Genomic DNA, 25,394 nt, shown 5'->3' on the forward strand with positions numbered 1-25,394 from the left:
TGATCTCTGACGAGTTTAGTCGCACGTGAAATTTTCGAAGGTAGTTTAGAAATTTTTGAAACGTCCGAGCGATGAAAATTCGAGAAAATTTCGAGAATATTACAAACTGCGGATTTTTGTGCAACTTCGTATTTCCGGTATACACAGTTAAAAGGTATTATACGTTGTAAACACTGTGTCACGTCACAGGTACAAAAATTTTCTACAAATACGCAAAAAACATTCGCAGTCCATCGAGAGACTTTCATCCTCAGTCTACACTCTGCTAGTAGAATGTGCACTAATCGAATCGGTTAAAATTCTCCGCCGCGCCGTGACGATCGAACTTCGCTGTTTAAATTTCGCCCCGCCATTTATCCTACGCCTACGTTCCACCCTCTAAAGCCATTAAAGTATCTCGTCCAACTTGAAACTTTCGTACGCAACCTTCCAATAAATCGGCGAACTCGTTGGAAACAATTTTCGAATTCGCTGGGTTACGAACGACGACGACACCGTGACGGGGACAATTTTTCGACTCGCTTGGCTCGGTTTCAGCAGTTTTTGCACCTTGCGTGCATTCCGCTCGGTCAGGAAACGCGAAACGCCATCGTGGACGAGCGGGCGCGCAAACGTCTCTCGGAGTGCAGCTGCGGTGCGCGTCGTTCTCTCGCCTCGGCCTTTCGAGAGACTCGTTCTTTGTTCGCTCTTTCTCTCGCGTGACTGCCGACTGCAAGAAGAGAGAGGCGACGAAAAACTGTGACCGGTGGAAAAGGTGGACGGGACTCGGCGGCGCGTTTTCTACGTTTCCGGGACGGCAGCTGCTGCGACACGCTGCCAACTTCCGGTTACGGTGATCGCGATAGTGAACTCGTTACCGATCGAACCCGTTTTCTCTTTCTCTCTCTCTCGAGGTCCGGTTTCGCTGTCGACGCCGACGGCGACCAACGACCGAAATTCCTCCGCCTTCGGGTATAAATAAAGCGAACCCAGATCGAGAGTGTCGGTGAACTTTGCTCTATCGAAGTCGAACGCGTTCGTGATGACGGTTCGATCTACAGTTTCTTCTCGAATATCGTCGATGATTTGTAATAATTCGTCGAAAGCGTTGTATTTGTCAAGCTTCAGTTTGAAGAATTGAAATTGAAAGCTGTCTCTTTCAAATCGGAAATACGACTATGAGTGATAGTACTCGGTGTTACAACTCAAAAATAGAGAGTATGTGTGTGTGTGTGTGTTTGTAGGTTTCACTTAGCGATGAAATTTTATTATTCTTATTTTAGTTTTCATCGTTTGTTATTCTGTTGTTGTATCAGATTTTGATAAATCGCATCGATTTGAAGCAGAATACACAACGAAGTGAGAACACGTTACTTTTCGCACATATATCGTATATCGAATTGGATCCTTGGAGAAGGATTTCCATAAAAATGTCCAAATTTACACGCGGAATATGAAACTACGTTCGTACGAACATTCGTTCCATTACTACTGCCAATTTTACGTCCACGATTGACAAATATAGGACGTCAAAAGTGACGTTTTTAAGTGGAAAAATATATTCTGCAAATCTTGTGATCGATGCAATTCTCACCGTCCTCGATCGACTGCAATATAATATATATATATATACACCGAACTCACTTAACAAAACAACTCTTCAACTATTTTAAGACATTTCTTCCCGAGTTATAATTTGCCTAAATTCTGTTGTGCGTAGGCACGTGTTCTAAAAAGCGAGCGTCTCTCGCGTGAAGGAAGAAACGAGAAGCTTACCGAGGTCGCACGTTCTTCCGCGACATTGGTATTGAACAGCGCCACTCCGTTCGTTTGTTAGTTCGTTCCTGATAGCTCCTCGACGAAAATAAACCAATCTCCGAGTACATACCGCAGATCGCTTTCGGCCACCGTTTATTTATGTCGGCGAAAGCACCAAATAATCCCGCGAGACTGCGGACGATGCGTGACGTGTGAGAATGAATGTTGGTTCTCTTGGAATTCTCGTTGTCGCGTAAATTTTCGTTTTATCGAGAGTGAGGAAATCGTTGTCGTTCGTCCTACGCGCTCGTTTTTCTCGTCCATCGTCGCTCGAGTAAATTGGCCTAGGTAGCCTGATAGGTTCTAATAGCTTTCAACTCGAATCTTTCAGCTCGCGCGTTTGGTCACAAAAGTTGATCTGATCTTAGAGCGAAAGAATCGACTTGTAATTATATCTGACTTTGTTTCATATCGATAGCTTATCCTATGTTTAATTTGTTTTCCATAGTTTTATCACAGCCACACATGTGAATTTCTTTCGGAGTTTTCGAAATACATTTTATTGTTAATTGCTTGATCTATCTTGTTTTGAAATGCATCGGAATAATGACGTTTTGTCGTAAAAATTTATAGTAAAAATATTTGTCGAAATTAAATACATAAAAGAATTTTTAATTCAGAAGTTTGGCCTACTACTTTCTTCTTAGATGGAATAAATCTTTTCGTACAATTCCCTGGAAATGAGAGATATAATTATTGCACGTCGTACAAATATTATAATTTTACTTCCAAATATAATTAATTCAGAAAGTGATTGTTTCTTTTGAAAAATTTGATCAAGCTTTCTGACCAACTCCAAAACTCGACGAATTATAATTCTTCTGTATGCACGAGCTAATTGTCAAGATAACGAGTGAATTTAGAAAAAAAAAAAAGGCAGAATTGTACGAGAAAATGATCGCACAATTGGCGAATCTGCGTCTACCACAAAACCTTCTGCTCCGGCAAGTGGCTTTCGTGTACCGCGTGAATTCACCCTGTGGTTCCTTCCTTGGATAATTTTTCTCGAGATCGGGATAGACGGTTCGCACGAGGTCCTAGATCCCAGCCCGGGATTGCTGGCTACGTATCGTATCGCCTGTGTCACGCGAGATCTTCATTAGCTCGGGGCGAAAGATATTCGTGCCGGCGGTTGCGGAACGCACCCCTCTCCGATAGTTTCGTTAGTTTTCGTGCATCGCGTAGCACCTCTCAGCACGAAACACACCTCTTCTGCAACGATCTTTATCGCCAGGAGGCGACGCCGACACGAGCGGTAACTTAAACTTTGGTTTAGCAGCGAGCGTGAAATCCAGCCGAGATTCCTGGAAAGACGTTGTCGCGCGATTAGTCACCGGGGAGAGTTAACGTGGGGTGAGGAGGATGGTGTCTATCAGGGAAGATTCAATTAACGAAAAGTTGGGGACGCTGTTACGAGACTCGCTCCACTTTCGTTTCTCTGTTCCCACGACGTCTCTTGTCACCATTTTGAAGAAATGTCGATATATTTATTTATCTACTTGTTATATAATTATATTATATAGCACGTAGTTCATCAAAAGCTTCGTCATTGACATCACTTGCTTTCAACACGAATTTAATTACCACTAATTAAATTGCACTATATATTGTCGATTCTTGGCGACAGTCTTTCCGAAATCCTCCCCAAAATCTCGATTCCTCGTTAATACTTCGTGCATTTTCTCCATCAACAACACGAATTGTCGATATTAATAGTAAATTATTACCGACAATGTTCGAAACCGTGGTCATTTTCTAAACGATACCACGAAACGTCGTAAAATATAAATGTGCTCGAGCAACAAGCGAATATTTAACGTTTGATCCAACAAACTGTGTCCGCAATTATCAGGATAATTCAAAGAGAACGAAAGACACAAGTACAAAAGCAAAAAAATTTGAAACTCAACTGGCACCACGATCGAACCAACCGCTGGCCACCTCGATCTAACAAACTGCAATAAAACATCGCGTCCTACGTTCAGTTTCGCCTCCCTTCCCTCACCTTCCTCTTCTTTTTTTCTTTTTTTTCTCTCCATAGCGCAGCGCATAACCTCGCTGTTATTCTGCTCCAGATACGAGACGATTACGTGGCTCGGTTCGGTGTAACGAGCGCGATTTAACGCTTATGCAACTTTGTCTCTTTCTTCTTCTTCCTCCCTCTGAAACCTTTCCGCCAAGCAGAAACGAGAGGCAATCGAGCAGCGACAGAAAACTGGCATTTGGGCACAAGGTCAGACCTTCCACCGCTCGCTCACCTTTTTTATCATTCTTCGTTCATGACGCGTACATCTTCTTCTTCTTCTTCTTCTTCTTCTTCTTCTTCTTCTTCTTCTACTTCTTCTTCCTCCGTTTGTTCCTGCGCGTGTGACGCGAAAGACCTCGTCTGAGACCGTTCGTTCGATTCTTTGGAACCGGTACGCGAAGGAATGCTCGCCAGGAAGCTATAAAAATACGCAGACCGAGCCGGAGTGGCAAGAAAAGACCACCAGGTCTGGTTCTTCTCCCTCGTGTAACTCACCGGTGGCGCACCAGTCTCGTCAAAGATCGCATTTGCATAGAAATATGGTCTCGCTATAGTCACTGGTGGTCGCTAGGTAGTTTTTCTTAAATTGTCCCCCCACCTCTCCCTGCCTTTTCTCTTTCTCTTTTTCAGTCTCCGGGTCTCGGCGAGTTCGTTCAGTGGAACGGGTTTTCTCGTTTGGCCACCTTGAAACACGTCGCCCCCGTTCACGCTTCGTTTGATCCTTCGATATCTCTCGCTTTCGTCTCGAATAATTAGACACATCACGCCGAAATAAAGTCCAATCTGTCGAGGAGGTAATCCAACTCGTTAACAGCTGTTGAAAACAGCTTGCAATTATTACGATTATTACGAGCAGAATCTGTCGAATCTCGAGACTCTTGAAATTTTCAACACTTATCGGAACCATTGAAAGTGTCTCGTCGCTCGAGTCCCCCGAGGCAGTCGGATTTTCCAGATTTTAAGTCAACTTCAGACTTGTCCGAATACTCTCTGAATTTGTCATTGTGGCATTCGACACAGATTACTCGTCGTCCGTGTAATTGCAAGTTCAGAGAAAGGAGTATGCAGGATGAGAAAAAAGAGAGAGGGGATATTTTGCACGCGTGTGCGTGACCAGCGTGCAAATGGTGCACGTTGATGGACGTGTGCCACGTGAACCGCATAACGACTGGTGATCATTGTCTGCGTTTCGCCCACATGGCCTTTGAACGCGTCCCCACCCCGTCAGCCCGTAAGAGAGACGATAACGCGATGACCTCGAGATAAATTGCTCGTCCGCGATGTTCAATGGCATCCCCGAGTGCCTGAACCAACGAAAGAAGAAAGTCTGCGCGTGATGGATACCAATTGGTTGCGTAATGAACTCATTCGAATCGTCAAAGAGGCGAAAAGGATAGTCGCGGCGGGACCACGTTCAACGAACGCGCGCCATTTTCTTCCACCGCGAGCCTTTCGTTCCGTTCTTTCGCGCGGCTCTCTCCTCTAATTTCGTTTCGTTTCGTTTCGTTTCGTTTCGTTGGTCACGAAACGAATGAAACGACAGTTCGACGTATCACCTCGTTTAATTGTAACGAGCAGATCTTGTGTTCTTTGATCAGTCGTTCGGTTCTACGTAAGATTCAAGCAATTTTAACGGCTCTTTGCCATTTTAACTATTCTTGATGTTGAAAAAAGAAGGTCGACGAACGTTTCTTCATTCGTTGTTAATTCCTCACATTTTTAAGTTTCGTACTATTTTTTTTTTTTTTTTTTTTTTATATGTGGCAGATACTTTACGAAATTTTTTCAGTGTTTTTTTTTTCAAGCGCACATTTCAGTCGTTCTAAAATTTCAGCAAGAAAGATGCACTTAAATCATTTACAGAGTCTTCGATTATATAATTATTATTGTAGTATTAGCTGTGTAGCTTGAGATTCATTTAAATTGTATCGTAAATGATTTATGCACGGCAGTGTATGTTCTATAATTTTTTTCAATTTTAAATTTCCATACATCAAGCTGGTATTTTATAATGGTACTCAAAATCCGACATTCTTCTGCCATCATTTGCAATCATTTTATCCCTCTTTTTTTTTCATTCATTTTCACATGACGTCAATGTTGAATGAATATTCGTATCAATGTTCGTCGCGCATTAAAGTAATACGTTAATAATATAAAATGGTACCTCTCAAGTACCATCAAAATATAAAACGTCCAGTTTCCAACGATGTTTGAATTTTTTCGCAGTTCCCATTGAACTTGCTGCCGGATTATAACGTCGTGAAAGCGAACGACGTCCAACGACTATTTTCGCGCGGAATGGCGGAAATAGCCGGACGTTTGCTCCCCTATCCGGTACCGTTTGCTAGTTTTGCCTCGAGAAACACACGCGTGGAAAATTTAGATTTGTCTTCGTTTTTCTTTTCTTTCTCTCTCTCTATTTTTTTTTTTTCCTTTTTTTTACGACCACGCTATTTTTGCACCAACGGCCAACGCGAGAATTTTCTGCGTGGAACAATGCTTATTGACGTTATCTGGAACGCGTATCTACACTCGTAGACCTTTCATAAGCGAAACGTAACGTATGTACGTTTCCTCTGGTAGCAGTGCGCGCTAACAAACATCTTTTTCTTCGAGCGGCAACCGCATACTTACCTGGCAAAAAAAAACCTCGCTATGCAAGTCTCGTCTCATCGTCGCTCAACAAACGGCTATTAATTAAATTACTCAACTCCGGCTATTTATCATTGCCGAGAACTCTAGTTAGCAAACAGCGTACTTCGTTCCTCTTAATGAAAGAATGGGAAAACCGTGTGTGGAATAAGAATGAATCTTTTTTTGTTTTTTTTTTTTTTCTTTTTCTTTTTTTGTTTCTTTGCGGAAAGGTAGTGTGCTTTTAACAGTTGCAGTTAGAGCAATTGAGCAAGTGGTATAATTTGAAAGTGAATCGTGCCTCGCTCTGCCTAATGGTTGATAAACTTCTCACTCTGGATAAATCTACATTTACGTAGAAACAATTTTCACTATAGAGAGTAAATGAAGAATCTTGCACTAATAGTTTTTAGGAATTTTTTGAAAATTTTCAGACGCGATAAACGTAACATATTTTCCACAAGTTTTACAATTATATATAACTTATGTTAGAATTAATTAGGTTCCAAGAGAGTTCTTCAGCAGATCACTGTGACTTTCTGTAATTTTAAATTGGCTCGTTATTAAATTGAATATAAAAATTCGACTAAATTACAGATCAGTCCAAAATATTGCTAATTATCCAAGGAAAGACATTCGACAGAAATTATACAAAAGAAAAAAAAAAAAAACAGGGAAGAGAAACGCTGCAAATGGCGAAGAGACATTTCGCGAATAGCTTAACAGATTGAACACCGAAAGGGAAAAGAGGAAATTCAGCAGTGTAACCGATTCCGAAGGTTTCGTTCAGCTCTATTGAATTCTCCCTCTCTCTCTCTCTCCTGCCATCGTCGACAGAAAAATCAGCGTTGCGCCAATGACTTCCTATTTCCTCCTACGTGGGCTTTATTCGGGTCAGTGACTTAACGAGCGGAATCCAGCCTCGAGACCGTATTCTCGGCACGAAATCGTGTACACAAATAGCCACGGCCGTATAATAATGCGCGAGATATATAGCCAGCTCGGCTATAATTGAAGCGACGTGTTCTGGTAGAAACGCTCGGATCAGACATAAATATTTGATCCTGAAACGGTTTGCGCCTGGTTCTACGGCGCGCTGCGAGGCGTACGACAGCTCCCCGATTAACAATTCCCCAACGCGTCTCTCACCTGCTTCAATTTTAATTAACCATCTATCCGGACTAATTAATCGAAAACTTTGCTGCACGCTGCATTAAATGCGAAAACCGGTTCCTCGTTTCGGTAAAAGGCAGAGGCAAGATTCGCCGGCCGTACGTGCGAACGGTGAAACGAAAAGTGAAAATGTCCGGACGTTTATGAATTGTGGACGGATTGAATATTGCAATCAGTCGCGATGTTACAACGTTACGGTTGTATTGGGCAAACGTGAAATAAATTTGCACACGTGTGTGGACATTTCGGACATTTCGGATCTTAATCAACTTATATTGAATTTGTTTGGAAATTCAATCGTTAACCGTATAGTAAGTATCGTGAGTTTCTGCATCGATTTTTATTGACGTACTCCGGTATAACTTGTCTTACTTGAAATTTGAAAGATCGGTCCATTGCGTCGGTGTAAAGATAGGATTTCCTATAAGCGTCAGACGTCTGCGCACGAACGAAATTTGAAAATCGCGGAATGACTATCGTCATCGTCCGGCTGAGAAATGACGTTTATTAAAAAAAATTCCATCTTTAGCTTTCTTCTTCTGTCCAAAACCTCCGTCCATCTCGCATGTTAGAATATTGCCAACTTATTGACTCGCTGTTCTTAATCATAGCCGACTGCTATATTCCCAACAATGAACCATCGCTTTCGAGCGAAAACAAATCCGAAAGATCGCACAATCCGGAGCAAGCGCAGCCTGTGTAAGGAAAACGAAGCGTCCGCTTCTAATTCGAGAGACCGTTGGAAAGATGAGCGCAACTACGAACCCTTTGCGTCGTCACGGATAGGGAACAGAGAGAGAGAGAGAGAGAGAGAGAGAGAGAGAGAGAGAGAGAGAGAGAAAGAAGAGGGCTAGGTCGAGGCTTTTCACGAGTGGAAGAACGCGCAACGAGATTTGCGTGGCCAAGAGCCATAAAACGCGTCACGCACACGTGATGCACGCCGCGCTGTTCCCTGCTCGCGTTGTTCCCGTCGTGTTCTCCTTGTCTGTGTGTTGGCGTGTGTGCGTGTTCCTCTCTCCGAGTGGCTGAAGTGGCGAGCCCATTAGCGTGGATCATAAAGGTCCTCAACCCAGTGAGTCACCGCGGGTCAATAATTACTGGCAAGGGCCGCGCGATGCTCCGTGTCGCTTCCCTCTGGGGAGCACGTCTCTCTTCAGCTCGGTGCATTCGGAACGATCCATCACGAGGCGAAGTCGCTTCAATTGCCACGAATGAAAGAACGGTGTCAAGATATTTTTCTCCCGTCGCTCTTTCGACCTGTTAACTGCCTTCCACGACGGCGATACTTTGCCGTCGGAGGTTTGCTGCTTAAAGTTGGCGTTTTCAAGGAGACAGGTATTTACTAGCAACTAGCATATTGTATAATGATCGTGTTTCGTGTTTTACATCGAATGTAATTGTACGTGAGATTTTTTATTATTTAAGATCGTCAATGGTGCGACGATTAAACCGACATCTAGAGTACGCGTAATTTCTATATGAATTAATTACAACTTGAGGCATCTCTACTTTGATTGTTCACGTCTATCAATAAATTTCAACATTTCTGAAATCATTAAACGCCCCATCCCCGGGCCAGAGAATATGAATTTTCAATCTCGCAGCAGATGCAAACACTGCGCGTTTAACCAGTACACGCGTCAATTAATTTTAGCTGCACAGTTAACAGGTTAATGACGGTCAAACGTTTCGTAATTTCGGTGTCTGTTCTCCAGCACGGCGCGCAGATATTCGTGTAATTTATCATCCCACGTCAAAGGGGAATACTCGCTGAAGTTTTAGCGCCGGTTTGTTAAGGGACAGGTTGTCGCAAGGTCGGACCTTCGGTCCTGGGATTTCGATTAACTTGGAGAAAATGCCGTCATCTGGCTCGCGCGTATTGGCACGATGCGTGCCGCACGCGATCCTTATAACAGGTTACGTCGTCGACGAGGACGACCAGCTCCTGATGACGTGTCGCTCACCCGGCAGGTGCACGTGAAAACGTGCACCGACGGCATTATATTTAGAAGCCTCGCGTTTCCCCCCTTTCTCTTCCGTCACTGTTAGTGGAAACGTGGCACGAATCGCTCCCATGTGCCTCGTAGTGCCCCGAAGAATGTTTCTTCACGACACTTTTCACCTACGTCTTCGTCAAGAAACGTACGCTGCTCAAAAACTTTTTTTCTTCCCACAGAACCATGATAACTATTGTTAATACGAGAATTCTTCTAATTTTAAACCTAAACCCAACCTAAATTTATAACCTAAAGCTGAACTTAAATCAAAACTCAACCTAAACTTGAAGCTCGGTATAAAGCTTCAATACCGTAGGTTAATATCACGAATCAAATATGGATGAAATGGATTGTATTTTCACCTTTGTCCGACATCGACGTTGTCTCTAAAAAATAAAATGCCAAAAATATCTACAAAAGAAGACCGCGTGTATATCAGTCTCGCATTCATCATCGTTTTATTGTCCTTTTTTTTACGCCGGTCTCTGATCCCATTCAGCAAAGGCGAATAAATATTTATCACCGCGGAACACGTGGCTCGACTAAAATTCGCGCGAAAATCCACCTTAAAAGCTTTAGCTCTCGAACAACTGATACCGGTACATTTTCATCGTCCATTGTCGACAGCTCCGATATAAATATCGTTGGGAAATAATTGTTCGTGCCAAATCTTGGTTTTATTTATGTTTAACAATGCTAAAGTTCGCTGTGATTTTTTAAAAGATCGTTCTAACTTTATTATCTCTTCGAAAAGAATGTTGCAATTGCAATATTTTCTCTAGTTTTAAGTATGTTTAAGTATAACCCAGGCGAAACAAATAATAATTTCTATATATCATACCGACGAGTTCAAAAAGAAAAGCGACGAATTATTGTATGGACGATTTGGTCACTCGTTATGGTCCGCGAACCAGTTGCCAGCGCAAGCGGTTAATATCGTACATTTTCAATAAAAAAAAAGTTTTCCCGCTTGCAATATTTTCAACGAAGATTCTTTAATTGTTAAATGGAAGAACATTTTCACGTCACGAACATTTAGTGTCTAAATGTTTCACTCGCAGATAGAAACACTCGTCGACGATAGAAGAAACTTAACAATTCCTCGGTTTTAGCTTTTCGGTTTCGACGCTCGCTCGCAGTGGGCTCCGAACCCTCTCGGTCCAGCTCTTCCGAACGAGAGTAACCGACGATTTTTTTACGAGGAAGGTAAAAACGAAACGATCCATAAAACGATGCGCGGCCTCTCTACGGGGCCGAATACCTCGGTCTGAAAATCGCATAAACTTTGCAACGAACTTCCTCATCTCGCTGTCTCTCCCCTTCCCGCTCTGCCAAGTTAACGAAACGATCGCGTCGGGCAGAAGGTGGGACGCGCCGTTTAATGGCTACAAGCTTTACGACCACCGGGGGTATCTGGACTCTCAGGAATTTTTTTTCAACTTGCCAACTGCGTAGATATTATTCCTGTCGGCCGAGCCGTGGTCAGGAGACGTCCTTGATGCGGGGACGAACTTCTGGCCACGGAAACTCGTTTATTCGCGAACAGGTGGAGAGACGGGGCTGATAAATTTATTACGCTACAGACTCTGCGTATATTTATGCAAATTTTTGTTTTCTTTTTTTCTTTTTGAGATATTTGAAAAATACGTAGCTTCAGTGTTCGTCGTCGTTGATCCAATTTCTATTCAGATGAGACATTATCTGCCTACAAAATAAAATTCAATTGGTAACCTCTTGCGCCACGCATGTCGAGAATTTTTTGTTCCAAATTGCAACGTTTTTTCTCAGTTCTAAGTATATTTAAATGTAACGCAGGCGAAACAAACGACAAGTTTGTTTCTTAATAATTTCTATCCACCGACGAGTTCAAAAGGAATTATTTTACACGGTACGGTCACTCGTTATGGTCCGCGCGAACCGCGGTTGCCAGCGCAATGGAAACAAACGGATTGCAAGTTCGTATTTTCCGCGGATGTAATTTAATTTCGACAAATTCAAGAACAACGTACGTTCAAGAACCGTGTTTCGACTCTTCGATATCATTGGTCCGACTTAAGTGGATCGCGTTAACCCAGATAACGACTGTAGTCCCCTTCAGGGATTCAGAGCCTCGAGCTTGCATCTTCTCCAAAGTCGAGAAATGAACTTGCTCGTTGCGTAAATCAGCTTCCACGCGAACGTCGCGAGCTAACTTCGACCTGACTCAGTTCCCACGAGTGTTCCCGATCGTCACGAGCCATCGTCGAGATTCACAGAGCTGGCTGAGGCGACGTACGAAACTCGCAGGAACACGTTTCATGAACGTTCGATGAACGCCGGCCAAACCATAACCTCCTCGAGCCATCGAGATCGAGCGGAGATCGAAGTTTTTCACTAGAACGGACGCGAACACGGTCGCCACTAAAAATACACGCTGTAGCCTAGCTACACGTCGAGGTCGTCACGGACGAACGAGAACGATCGAAGAGCCGTCGCGAGCAAGGGGAAAACCGCTGAGACCTCAGTCGCGCGCGCACACGCTCGAGGAGAAACGAAGTACATACCTGGTGAGACAGATTTCGGTGGATTGGAAGGAAAACGAAAGAAGGAATCGAGAATAGACAGTGACACGAGTAGATTCGGATAATTTTTCGAGAAGGATTTATCAAAATTCCATCGGCACGCCTAACTCTTTTTTTGAAAAGCGATATCTTCCGTGAAAATCGAATTCTGTTCGCTATGTACGAAACTAACGTTTACAGTAGTAATTTCCAATGATGAATTGCACCGTGACGATACGAGAAATGTAAAACTTCGCGAATTAAAAGAATATCGTACAATTGTGATTTCAACTGTGTTTGATTTGCGTTTCGTTAAAAAAAAAAAAAGAAAAAAAAAAGATGAAACGTAGTACTTTTGTAAGTAGTGGAATGATGTTATCGAATGGTTAGGAACATTATAGATATTTTATACTTTATTCTGAAACGCGTGGTAGAGCTACGAAAAAGATCTCTTGATTCTTGAATCTTTATAAAATTTTGTAATTCATTTACGCTACTTTTGTATGTAGTAAACTGTTTAACGAATTTTGATAACAGAAACAGATTTTTTTTTAAGTCAAAAAAAGTTTTTTAAACAAAGTTTTTTTAAAAACATCATTCGTCGTCGCAAAAATATTGCGAGGAAACTAAGTGTGCCAATACCTTTTCCGATCCGTTATTGTACTTGCTCGAATGCGAACGTGTTTGTGAATAACGTTTCTGAATTGTCACAAATATTTTACATTGTCCAGATACTAGTAGTTATTAATAAAATAATAATAGATGTGTCATAAACATTGTGCAGACAGTATTTTATTGACACGTTATATATATTGGGGCGTCGTTTATACGAATTTGTCAAAGAACAATTATCGCAACGTAATTGGATCTCACCTGTTCATTATCGTTTTTCCATTTATATAATAAAACGAGCTCGCGTTTCAAATAAATGTATATCCAAACTTTTGTTCGAAAAAATTGAATTTTACCATTGACAGTATTTGATTACTCCAAAATACAGTATCAACGTGACAATACGTTAATATTTGTCAATGAAATTCTACTTCTTTTTGTTACACTAAATTAAAATTTCATTCACAGCATTATTTGATTACTTCATCAAATCAAAGTGTAACAAATAAATAAGTATTCATTCATTTCCATCACTTGTAACTTTTCCATTCGCAACTAATCCACCGGCTAGCGTTGGACTGAATAGATTCAGTCGATAATAGTTCGTTCAACAAACATAATAAATTTTCCGATAACAGATTTCTACCAAAATCGTCGTACAAACAAATTGAATACCAGCGTACCAAATGACACGTTAATAATATTCCTCGACTTCTCCCGAGAGATCCGACGCCGCGAATGAAAAAGCAGTATCAAAAGCGGAAGTATTTTCCACGTGGGAACGCGTGGTATTGTTAAAGGAGCCGAGCGATCGCTGGATCGCCTGGTTTCTCGACGTCTTGTTTTTTCTAGCCGAGGAAAGACAAACAAACGGACGCGCACCAGCGATCTCGAAATCGAATTCAAACCCGTCCCCGGTTTATCTCTCTCTCTCTCTCTCGGTCCGTTTTTCTTTGTACTCGCGACACGCTCGGCAACTTCGCGTCCTCCCTTTATGGCCCGCGCCAGCGCGGTTTACTGACATCGTTACGACCGGGTTAGCCTCGGCAATCGATTTGGATTTCACCGCCGATTCCCATTTCGTTTCCCTGTTTTCCACCGCAGGCCGCTGTGGGCCACCGTCTACAAAAGCGATGACGACCGAGAACGTCGGAAACGCGTCAAGTCCTCCAAGAAATATCGATGTGTTTTGTTTTAACCCTCTTGCGCGACGTTTTCTCAGTTTTCAAGTATATTTAAATATGTAACAAATAAGAAGTTTGTTGCTTCTCAATTATTTCAGTCCGGTGACTATCGTACCGACGAGTTCAAAAGGAAAAGAGAGCGAAATTATTGTGTACGGTTCGGTCACTCGTTATGGTCCGCGGGTGCCAGCTGCCAGCGCAAGGTGTTAAACCAGAGCGAACTGAACATATTTAAGCTGTGACTTACTCTTCCTTCGAAGGATCCAGGCTTGTTTAATTTTTACAGGCGCTTCGTTTACGCTCTCTTCATGTAGCACGATTGCCTTTATAATCTTGTCGGTAGTATGATCATCAGAGACAAGTTTTTTAGTTCTCTTTCTGAGTATTCTAAATAAATAGGATTTCGTCAAAATGTCTGTTTCGATATTCATTGTCCAGTGAATGAGTATTTAAATTATATTCTTCCTTAGAGAATCCAGCCTTGATTAATTTTTATAAACCTTTGATTTTTCATGCTTTTCAGCATGATTGTATTTGAAATAGTATAATCATTCGAGACGAATTAAATTCTCTTTCTGAGTATCATGAACAGGATTTCGTCAAAATGTCTGTTTCGATATTCATTGTCCAGTGAATGAGTATTTAAATTACATTCCTCCTTAGAGAATCCAGGCTTGATTAATTTTTATAAACCTTTGATTTTTCATGCTTTTCAGCATGATTGTATTTTAAATAGTATAATCATCCGAGACGAATTAAATTCTCTTTCTGAGTATCGTGAACAAAGTTTCTTCGAATCCTTCTTTGGATTCTGCAACTGCTTCTTGCCCGAAAAGGAAGAATCGTAAGAACGATACGAATCGTAAAGTTGTCCCGAAGATATCGAAATGTAATCGGCTGCATTGTCAGAGGCGGCGAGGCTCTTGTTTTCTCGCGCAGTGCGGAAAGTCGCACAGTTAATTCTCAGCCAACCGGACGCACGTTTTCTCCGCCGGTTCGAACTCGTTTCGAAAAACGTTTCGTCGTGGAGTCGCGAAGAATCGCGTGGAATCGGCGAAACGGCGGCAGCTTCCAAACCGGCGGAAGTTGTCGAAGAAGTTGGCTCATCCGGCCATCCTGGCGATCGCTTCTCCCCTTTTTTGGGGGACGTGGCACGCGCTCGGAATCCAGAATTTGTTCACACACAAGCGAGTGGAAACGAAGAGGGAAATGGAGAGAAAGAGAAAGAGAAAGAGAGACACGTGGAACAGAGAGAGGAGGAGGAGGAGGGTTGATGCCTAGCACGTTCCAGCGGAATGCCTGCGCGAGCGCCGCTTTTGCCTTGGCCAGCGGAATACCAAGTGGCGTGTCTCGAAAAACTTCGCGTTAAAGCGAGATAGAACGATCCCCACCGAAATTGCTAGGCCAACGGAAGCGAAACTCCGTTTCGTTCTCTCTTTCTCTTCTCGTTTTTCCTCTCCCCCTTTTTCGTTCCTACCCCCTTTGATATACGTACACTGGCTGGTAAAAGTACTTGGACGTTCGTGGAAACTTTCCCCCACCTCGCTCGGTATGAGAGATTTTGAAGATTTTATTTTATCGAAGGTTTCGTCCAAGTAAATTTGAGAATCGCCGAGGTCCTGCAAACCTTTTCACGTATCACGAGCCGTTCATCCGCGAGTCTCCGGAGGATTGTCGATAATTGTATGGAAAGATTGTGCGACAAGATCGACCACTATCGATTCTATACTCTAATTTTTAACAGCTGCGAAATTTCCACTTGCGAAATGCAAAATGAATTTGTCAGGGACGCAGGGAATGCGAAACGTGGGATGCGAAATGAAAATATGGCGCCTGGAAATTACGTTGAAGAAAATGAGGATTAGTGATATACGGGTGTACAGGATATTAGATAAAAGAGATTAGATAAAATGTATGAATTATGGAATGTGCAAATTACGGAAATGTGAAAATTAGGCTGATAGACATCTATTGGTGATACTGGATGCGAGAAATGAGATGTATGGTATAAAGAGTACGAAATATTGCGGGATAAAGATACAAGTTCTGAAAATTAGGTTAGAGGACGGGACGTAGGATACTAATTGCGCTATTTGAATGGAAGTATAAAAGATATTCAGTAAATGAACATTATTAACACTATTAATCTCGCCATTACCTACAATAATGGACAAACACACTTCAATGAATTTCCATATGGAAACAATAAATGACAAATCTCTCACCTCTTCGTTGATATTCTAATAAATATATTCGCCAATGTTAAAAAGTTCTCGTGAACCAGCTGTCCGGTTCCTCGCCGATCGCGTGATCGTATCTTCTAAACCGGAGGAAGAAACTCGCAGCCCGTATAAGACGTTGAAGAGCATCGAAATCGAAAACAAGTCCAGATGAGCGTCAGCCTACTTTCTCGTCGGCGTAGAATCGTTTCCCCGCGAGTGGAAGATGATGCGGGACGATAAAGCGCCGTTATGTTAATTGGACCGGCGGGGCGTTGCGCCCCGAGATTAATTTACCCCAGAAAGATGGTATCGCCAGGCCAATTACCGTATCCAGAGGCCGTAATTCGTTGCGCCAGTGGCGTGCAAGGTTTAGGTTCGCTCCTTTACCTCTCCTTCACTCTTCGCTCTCGTCCGATTCCTTCGTCACTCGCAACGCTGTCTCGTTTTTAAATTCTTTGAAATGCAACAATTAAACGAAAGGTTGAATATCGGGATTTATTAACGGAGGGTAATATACTGATTGAACAGGATCGTCAAACGTAGAGAGAGAATGAATTGTACAATTGTACGGAGTGAATGTATGTTGATCTCTGTGTAGACAAGAATGTTGCTCGATGAAATGTTGCAATGGAATTCGAAACTGGAAAAACTCCGTGTTGGTAAAATGTTAGAGCGAAGGTCTATTTATCTGAACTTCGTCGTGGAATAAATAATTCACACGAGGTGTCTTCGACTCGGTAGATACAAGGAAAAGTGTGATTTGTTTGAAGTACAGTAAAAGCTTGCAAAGAGTACTGTCCCAGAATTCTTTTGGATAAGATTCACGATAAATTTGTGAAGAATCGTTCCTTATAACACGCTATTAAAATACACGTGACATCGACGTAATTATACAATACACAATGCACAGGTAAAACAGTTTCTTGCTTAATTCCAACTTGAAACACAAAAAAATCACGGTTTAATATCTGAATCGCGGGAAATTCAACTTTTTCCCCCTCCCGAGAACGATCGTCATCGATCAAAGTCATCATCATCGAGGCGAGATTTTTCTGCAAAACAGCGAGAGATCGATTCCCGGGTAAGCCGATGAGAAAAAGAACGGAACACCGTCGGAGACGAGAGTGAAGATCAGCCCGGGGGTCAAACACGGTCCGCTTTCATCGTGAGCCACGAACCTTTGCGGTTCTGCCCTCTTCCTTTTTTCTCTTCCTTTCCCTTCGGATCCAGGTCCACCGTCGTCGTCGTCGTCGTCGTCGTCGTCGTCGTCGTCGTCCCTCTCACGAGACTCTTTTTCTTCCACACTCGCCCGGATACACACCGTAGTTATGCGTTACACATACAGTCAGACTGCATAACACATAATGTCCGAACCCCGTAGGTAGGCGCTACATGGTCAGGTAAATGGGGAGTCAAACCTGTCGAACCGGTTTCTCTCCTCCACCTCGCCACGCTGTGTTCTCCTCCTTCGTCATGTTTTCTCCTGCCTCGACAGGCCAAACGACCCAGCGATCCTGTCTCTTCCCTTCCACCTTCCGTCGGCCGCCAGCTCCTTCTCTCGCAAACGGATAGACCATCGGCCATCGGCATCGTACGTCAGCCATCTAACCGCGAGAGATGGGCGAGTCTCGCCTTTGTCTCGAGTCGCCTACAACGTTTAACCCCCCCTTCGTTTCTGCAATTTGGTTTTGTCCTTGCGTCACGTTTCGGCGATTCGCGACGATCCGAGTAAAAAGCGTATCTGTTGGTGGTGGATTTAGCAGAGCTTGTCTAGACGTCCTCGTGACGATTGAAACGTTAATCTTTGACATTTGCAGACATTGAAGCAAGAAAAGAGAGAAACTTTATAATACAATGGACCGTGCCGTAGCTTTTACCTGTGTGTTTTATGGAAAATGATTCGAACCTTTAAATTTTTTGCAACAGAAATTATAAATTGGTCGTTTTGATGATCGCTTTGGTAGGTTCAGTGTTAAGGGCAAGTTGTTTGCCAGTTGATTTTGACGATTTGGTTAGTGGTCTGGGTCTTTTTTTTTATTAACATTTTTATTAACTTTCGTTTGGAAAGAGAAATAAGTGTTTCTTCCCTTGGTTTTTCAACAGAAATGGAGCAGAATAGACTGTTGAAAGAAGAAATTGGTCATTTGTATACCTGATTCATTTGTATAAGTGAAGAACTCTTCCTCGAGAGTCTTATGTTACAATATACTAGATTGCAACACACATTACTCTTGGATTATAATACATTTTATCCTAAAGTTGAAGAAAATGTCATCGAAATTCTACGAAAATTTGACATTAATTAAAATGTCCGAACTTAATTGAAGTTTGAACAAAAGAACAGAAACTATCTCAAGGTTTCCAAGCAAAGTGCAACATTGTCGCTCGTCTATCAAACGGCGGTCGAGAACAGGTTATTAGCTTTTTTTCGGCGAATCTTTCGGCCGGTGAGCGTTAGTCGTGCGGTTTCGGGGGATCAAGGAATCCCAGCCTGAACCCATTACACCGGCCCGGGGCCCCGTGTGATCTCTTTGGCTTCTCCGGTCGAGCGACGACCGAGAGTCGCCAGATTTGCGGCCAGGGACAAGCCTACGGGGGCTTTCCAGTCTCCGTTCTGGCGAACAGATTGCACAAACCTCGACGGGTGGTGTTTATACGGCGTTGGAAAATTTGGCTGATGTCCGGCTGCCTGTAATTTCTCGCCGGTTAATGGACGTTGGAACGAGGAGCAAACCTCTGATCTTCAAACCGATTTTGGAAGTTGCCACTGCGTGCTCGTTTCTTCTTTCGGTACGATCGAGCGCCATTAGGGACATCGTCGATCACTTGGAGAGATGCACCGTTGGGTGCAAGAAGAGTTTTACAATGGCTGGTAAAAGGAGGTTTTTTTACGATATTTTATGTTACGTGCGTTATAAAATATTTTATAAGTATTGATCAAGTCTGAGAATATATGCAGAAGTTACATTATGTAAAAATTTAGCAAAGCAAAGAATTCGTTTGATACAGTTTGACGCAGTTGCTGTAGATTTTACATCTTAAAATTTCGTGTAAATTTGTAAACCCTCCAGCTACTTGTTTCAAAAGCATGTAATTTTTGTCGAAGGCCATAATACTATACTCTGTATGAAAAGTGACAAACTCCACCTTACATAAATTAAAATCTCATTTCATTAATCTGTCGCGTTGTATTTTCACAATGTGTAACGTTATTAACATGCCACATCGGTATCTTCATCAAACGTGGGTGCCTTAAATTATCTCAGCTTGCTTTCAAGCGTGTGTTGTAATTTATTTTTCCTCCTGACAATCGTAGTCGGCCATTAATACGCGAGTATTTCGTTACGGTCCGCGATGGAGTGTCGGGCTTTCGTTACGGTCCGCAATGGGGCATTAGATTTTCGTTACGGTCCGCAATGGAGTGCATATTAGGTTTTCAATTTTCACTCGCCGAACAGAGATTGGCGCGAAATCGCCCCGCTCGGCAAGACGCAGACGAAAGAAACGAGGTAAACGAGTTTCGTCCAATTATCCGAAACATCGTTAACCTCGAGGAAAAAAAACCTCGCGGACCTGACCTGGCCGAGGCGTGACTCATCGGTGGAAACCGGTGCAACAGAAGTGAAACTGTTATTACGCGAAAAGATTGGCAACTTTCTATAAACAGAGGCTCGCTTCCCTTCTTTGTCTTTGACAAAAGGTTCTCTCACAACAATCGAACGGATCGAGGAAAGAAAGAGAGTAAAAGTCGTACAGAAGTCGCGAAGCAAGTGCTACACTGTGTTACGGAATATTACGAAATACGCAGTTCAAAAATTTCATTATCCACGATAAATACCGGTTATTAAGAACGAGAATGATCCCTGAGACTTCCGAGACTGGAACTACATACACTGCTTTGTAATTCTTTTGTGAATCTCTTTCCTCCCAAACCGTTCGAACGATAATGGAATTATACGGTATATAATGGTAGTTTCACAATGGTAATCCGATTCGCGTGGATCTTCGCTTGAGGACGAGGCTCGAGGTTCTATCTCGCGATCCGCCTCTCTGAAAGCAGCAGCCCCTCTTCTTCTGCAGAGTGTTTCTTGTCCCGGGCGCAGCTTGCCGGCCAACAGACCCCGGCAGCCTCCCTTTTCTGCTTAGGAACGCACACGCGTGCTCACCGAGCACGAAGCACGACACGAGCAAAACGAACAAAACTCCAACGACGCGACGTTTCTGCTCTCCCTTTTGCGCGAGTTACGTGCCTACGTTTCGACCACGTTTCCTCTCCTTTGTGCCGCCCTGGCGCTCCTTATATAGCATTCCCCGGCCCCTGCTGCTCTCAGAATGTATTTCAACCCCTGTCTCTCGGCCCCTCCGTCTCCCAGATCGTCGCATTTATCCCTGTTTTTAATATCGGGGTCGTCAGACTGCGAGGAAATGGACGATTTTATTATTATTATTTTCTCTTTTTCTTGTCGAGGGATCTATTGTCTTTTTTATCTTAATTTCTTTTCTAGAATTTTAGAGACTTGCGTAAATCTGATGTATCCGTTGATCATTCGAACGACTTTTATCAAATGCATTAATAAAAGAATATTTTTTTTTCTTTCAACAAAATGAAACTAAAGACATCAAGAAGACCGTTTGAACGATTTCTGGCGAATGGAAGCTTCCTTCGCTCAGTTCGTTTTAATTTTTCTGGTTGGCACCAATCACCGCTGGTGTTTGCAATATCGCTAGATACACCGACGCAGCTTCTTTCGAGTTTCGTCTCTGCGTTCACTCGGTTATTAATCATCTCGGGCAAAGATTGTTTTTAGAGCGTCGGTTCTTCGAACGCGTGTAGCCCACTGAACAGAAAAAGCAGCTTGCAGTCTGACTGTGGATGATCGATGGGAACGAAAGAACGTGACCCACAAAGTTCAGTCTCGTTACACACCGCTCCCCATTTCCGTCCAACGTGATTCCAACGTGTCTCAAATCCACTTGATCTTGAACTGATGCTCGAAAAGAAAGAAAAAAAAAAAGGAAAGCCTCGACGCGCGACAGCTCTAAATTGCCTCTTTATTACCTCTTAATAATGGCCCCCGCCTCGCCATTCTAGATACCAGCAACATTTTCACAAGCTTTCGTAGCAACGAAAACACATTATATCATCATTCGAGAGAAGTTTGTTCGAATTTTCCAAAGTGATTTAAAGAAACTGTTATGGGAAACGCGGAAAACGTAAGAACCGTCAAGTGTCAAATTTTTCAAAGAGAAAGTGAAAGGCTGTCGCTTGTTGGCAGTGCTGATCCTAAATTCGTTTCTAAATCACTCGTTTGTAGAAAAGCAAAGTTTCCTTCGGGACTAGATTATTTTGAAAAGATCAGTCAGAATTCCTCTTCGTGGAGGAATGGTAAGTGATCACGTACGGGTTCGTTCTACTTAACGACGTCCGACTGCGCACAGATTCGTTCTACTTAAGGGCGTTTGATCACATACAGGCTCGTTCTATTTAACGACGTCTGACCGCGTGCGGAGCCGTTCTACTTGTAAGACGATGGTCCGTTTAAACATGAAAACTAATTGATAAAAAAATTAAAATTAGTTAGTGAACTGAACTCTTCGCAACAGTCGGTCTCGTAAATTCCAAAATTCGCAACAATCGGTAATCAATCGGTCATTTTATTAATTAGAATTTTGGTACTTGCACACTATGAACAAATGAATTGTTCAGAATTAATAACTGTCAAGTAGTTAATGACACGAATGACAAAATAATCAAGACTAAAAATAATCATGGGAATAAATGATCGCTCACGAGTCGATCCTCCGCGGGTTAAACAGAGAGAGTGGGCTTAAATGAAAGTTGGAAGATGCAATAGGTGCGAAGCGTCAAATCAGTTTACTTCAGAACTGTTTTAAAAAACCGGAATCGATACAATCGTAACTGTATTTTCAAGCGCCCCCTCCGTGCAGGTGAAAATTGTTACGTAAAAGATTCTCTTGTCATTCTTTTTGCAACGTGCAAAATATCAAATACGACGATTTCTCGCGGCGGAAAGTAAATGGCCGCGACGCACAGCGACCATCAGGGAAAGATACGCGCGTCGCAAATGGGTCAGGCAAGGCAGTAACGCGCGGATCCTATGCAAATTGCATCGGCTCTGAACGGGCCGGCTATCGCATTGTCGTCATCGGCGTGTGCATGACTAGTCGTAGACGAGCGTACAAGTCGCACAACCCTGCCTTGGCCGAGTTTAGAGAAATGGAACGGCCGACGGAGTAACGTTACGTGCGTTACACGTTCGGACAAGGCGATGTTCTGACGGCGCGCGGCCGTTTTTGAAACACGGAAGAACCTCGAGAACCGCCCGGCTTTCTACGGAAAGTAAAAGTCAATCTCTCTTTTGCTCGCTTATTTAACTTTGCTTTGACTCGTTCGTACGTCCTTGGCTGGTTTCTTGGACTAGTTTCAGGACGAGAACGAGCTGTTCTTTCATTCTTTGAAATGTTGGAGAAGATGTACACATAGTTATTTCGGTGTATCTTTATAATAAAGCTTGTGTCTTTATTAAAGATCGTATCTTCTAATTTGTATCGTGGTTGTTTAAGTATCTTTGTAATTAAATTTGTATCTTCATTCGACGCTTTCTCGTCTTCGGAATCTTTGAGATATCTTTTATCGTGGTATACGTTGAAACATCGCCTGATAAATTGCATTAGTCGACATTCAATAAAAGTGTATAAAATACGAAATATCCAAAATTATCTGGTACCTCAGTTACAGTTACAATTTATGCTGCGTTACAGTGTCGGAATAATCTCTGTTGATGATTCACGTTTTTCGATATCTCTCTACTCCTCTTGATTTTCTCACGCGATTTTCAAACAATCTGCGAGATGTTCCAGGATTTTTTCGCAAGATTGTACATCCGGCGAGTGTCAAAACTCTAAATTTTGGAGAATTTTGATTTTAAAACTGGACCTTTGAAACTGTTTCTTTGTTAAAAAAAAAAAAATTTAATTTCCCAAGACTTTTGAACAAGAGTACGCATTAACGAGGGTCGAAGCTTCGAATTTAATTCGTTGCCTACGCGAACAGCTCAACAGAGTTGTCCATAAAGAGCTTCGATGCGTTTTCGTTGACTTTTTTCTTTTTTTTTTACTCTGTCACGCTGATCGCGTACGAATCTGGAGTTTATCCTCGTTTTCATCGTCGGCGAAGCCTTGGCCTTTTCGTGTTGGCCAGTTTGTTTCTTACGAGCTCCGCTCTTGCCACTGCGTCAGCCTGAATCATTGTCGCGCGTACGTACCCACAAACACAGTTGACCATCTTTTTTCCATGCTCGGTTTATCGAGCAGCCAGTTTTCGGTCTCGTTCGATCCGGCTGAGCCGATTGAGTTCAGCCAGTCCTGCTGCGGGCTGTGTGGCGATCGCTTTACAACGATGCCATCGGTGCGTTGCGAATATTTCTCGAAGGACTCGCAGCCAACGTTGTCACGCCGCGAGTGTGTACCGGTCGCTGGAATATTTTATGCTAAACACACCGTTCGAGAGCAGAATCTTTTTCTGCAGCGAGATTTGAATTTCAAAGTCAAGAGCGATTTTCTGTCCATGTGCGTGCGTGTGTGTGTGTTTTTTTTTTGCAGAAAGACGTAGAATTTTTATCACCTGCGTGATACACCAGGTACATGGACTTGTGTGACACAGTTTCTGTGATACACTACGATACAAACGCTTCTCATCATATTTATTTTATTTATTTATATTTCAAAAATTAATTGTTACACTGTAACATATGTATTTCTCTCCATCCCAAGAGAAAATGACACGAATATATGAAACTCGTGTGATAGTAGACTCAACAAGTTAATAGGTAAACGAACTTCTGTGCTATGATATTATCTGAAACATCTGCAACATCTACTACGACAAAATACTAAATTAAATTAAAATTGATTGTTACGCCAGCATACTCGTCGGTATCGATCATTAAATAAACCTCCACTCTGTATAATAAATATATTATAATAAAATGTGCCTTATAATAAAATATACTATATTAAATACTACATACTATAATAAAATACTAAATTAAATTACACCAACATGCTCGCCGGTGTTAATCAATAAATGAATCTCCGCTATAGTCCAAAGTTAAATCCCACAGTGCTACAACAGAAAACTAAATTGAATTAAATCCTCCACATCTATAGCCAAGTATACGTATGTATGGTGAAACAGAATTTGTACGTGCGAGCCACGTGATTTCGTTGCACGATTCAGGGGTGAATCTCTTTCAGCCTGCAGTCGATTGTTCCGGTAAAACGAGCAAGACACGTTTCTGTTGTCTTGACCATTGACCGTGATAATTTCTTGCTTTTTCTCTCTCTCTCTCTCTCTCCAGACTCTGGCGTAGATCTTTTACCGTTACTCGTTTCGTTACTCATTGTCCGGAGCCGAAACGAACTTTTCCTATCCGCTGGAACGATTTCGCTCGTTGCGTTTTTCTCGTTTCTTCGGAAACCAATTTCACGGTCTTCATCGACCGAGCGCGGCAAGTTCTTCTCTTTTTTCTTCTTCTTCTTCTTCTTCTTTTTCTCTCTTTTTCTTTTTCCGTCAGGGAAAATGTTTTGTCCAATCACAGGGGATTCGAACTGACAGAAGTATCGTTTCCACGATAAAAGAAAAAAGATGAAAAGAAAGAGGGAAATTGAAACCTAAAAATTGGAAAACTGACGTGTCATCTTCTTTTCTCCGTTTAGGCGGTTCATAGTGACAAACGACATTGTGGGATGAACGATATTAGATACAATGGTGTACGATGAAATGTAGAATGAAAAGATTCGATGATTTATAAATTGGACGAAGTTACAGGATGAACGATGTAAAATAAAATATAATGTACGATAAAGTACAAAATGAAAAAAAAAAAAATTAATAATCAAGAGGAATAGTCGCAGAAGTACAAGAGTTTTTACGATGAATTTTCATCTTGGTTTCCGTCTCACAAGTCGCATTTAAAATGACACGAATTTGCATTCTGTCGATAGCTTGCACTTTTATATTTTCCCGTATGGTTAAACAACTTTCATACATATATTTCCTGCACTTTTCTTTAAACTCCGCAGAATTGCAAAATGTATAAATCTCGCGCGGTAGACAACGTGTTAATTAACAAAAAAAAGAAAAAGAAAAAAAAATGGCTTCACTCGTCAGCTTTCCAACTCGGAGC

At 42.3% G+C, this 25,394-nt stretch overlaps 1 protein-coding gene across 1 annotated transcript in view; it reads left to right on the forward strand.

Moving 5' to 3' along the window:
• LOC122535931 (probable JmjC domain-containing histone demethylation protein 2C) overlaps window positions 1-25,394 on the forward strand; it is a 154,451-nt gene that overhangs the window by 32,538 nt on the left and 96,519 nt on the right. The window lies entirely within an intron of this gene.

The sequence above is a fragment of the Frieseomelitta varia genome, unplaced genomic scaffold (assembly GCF_011392965.1).
Source record: "Frieseomelitta varia isolate USP_RPSP 00005682 unplaced genomic scaffold, Fvar_1.2 scaffold_790, whole genome shotgun sequence".
NCBI lineage: Eukaryota > Metazoa > Arthropoda > Insecta > Hymenoptera > Apidae > Frieseomelitta > Frieseomelitta varia.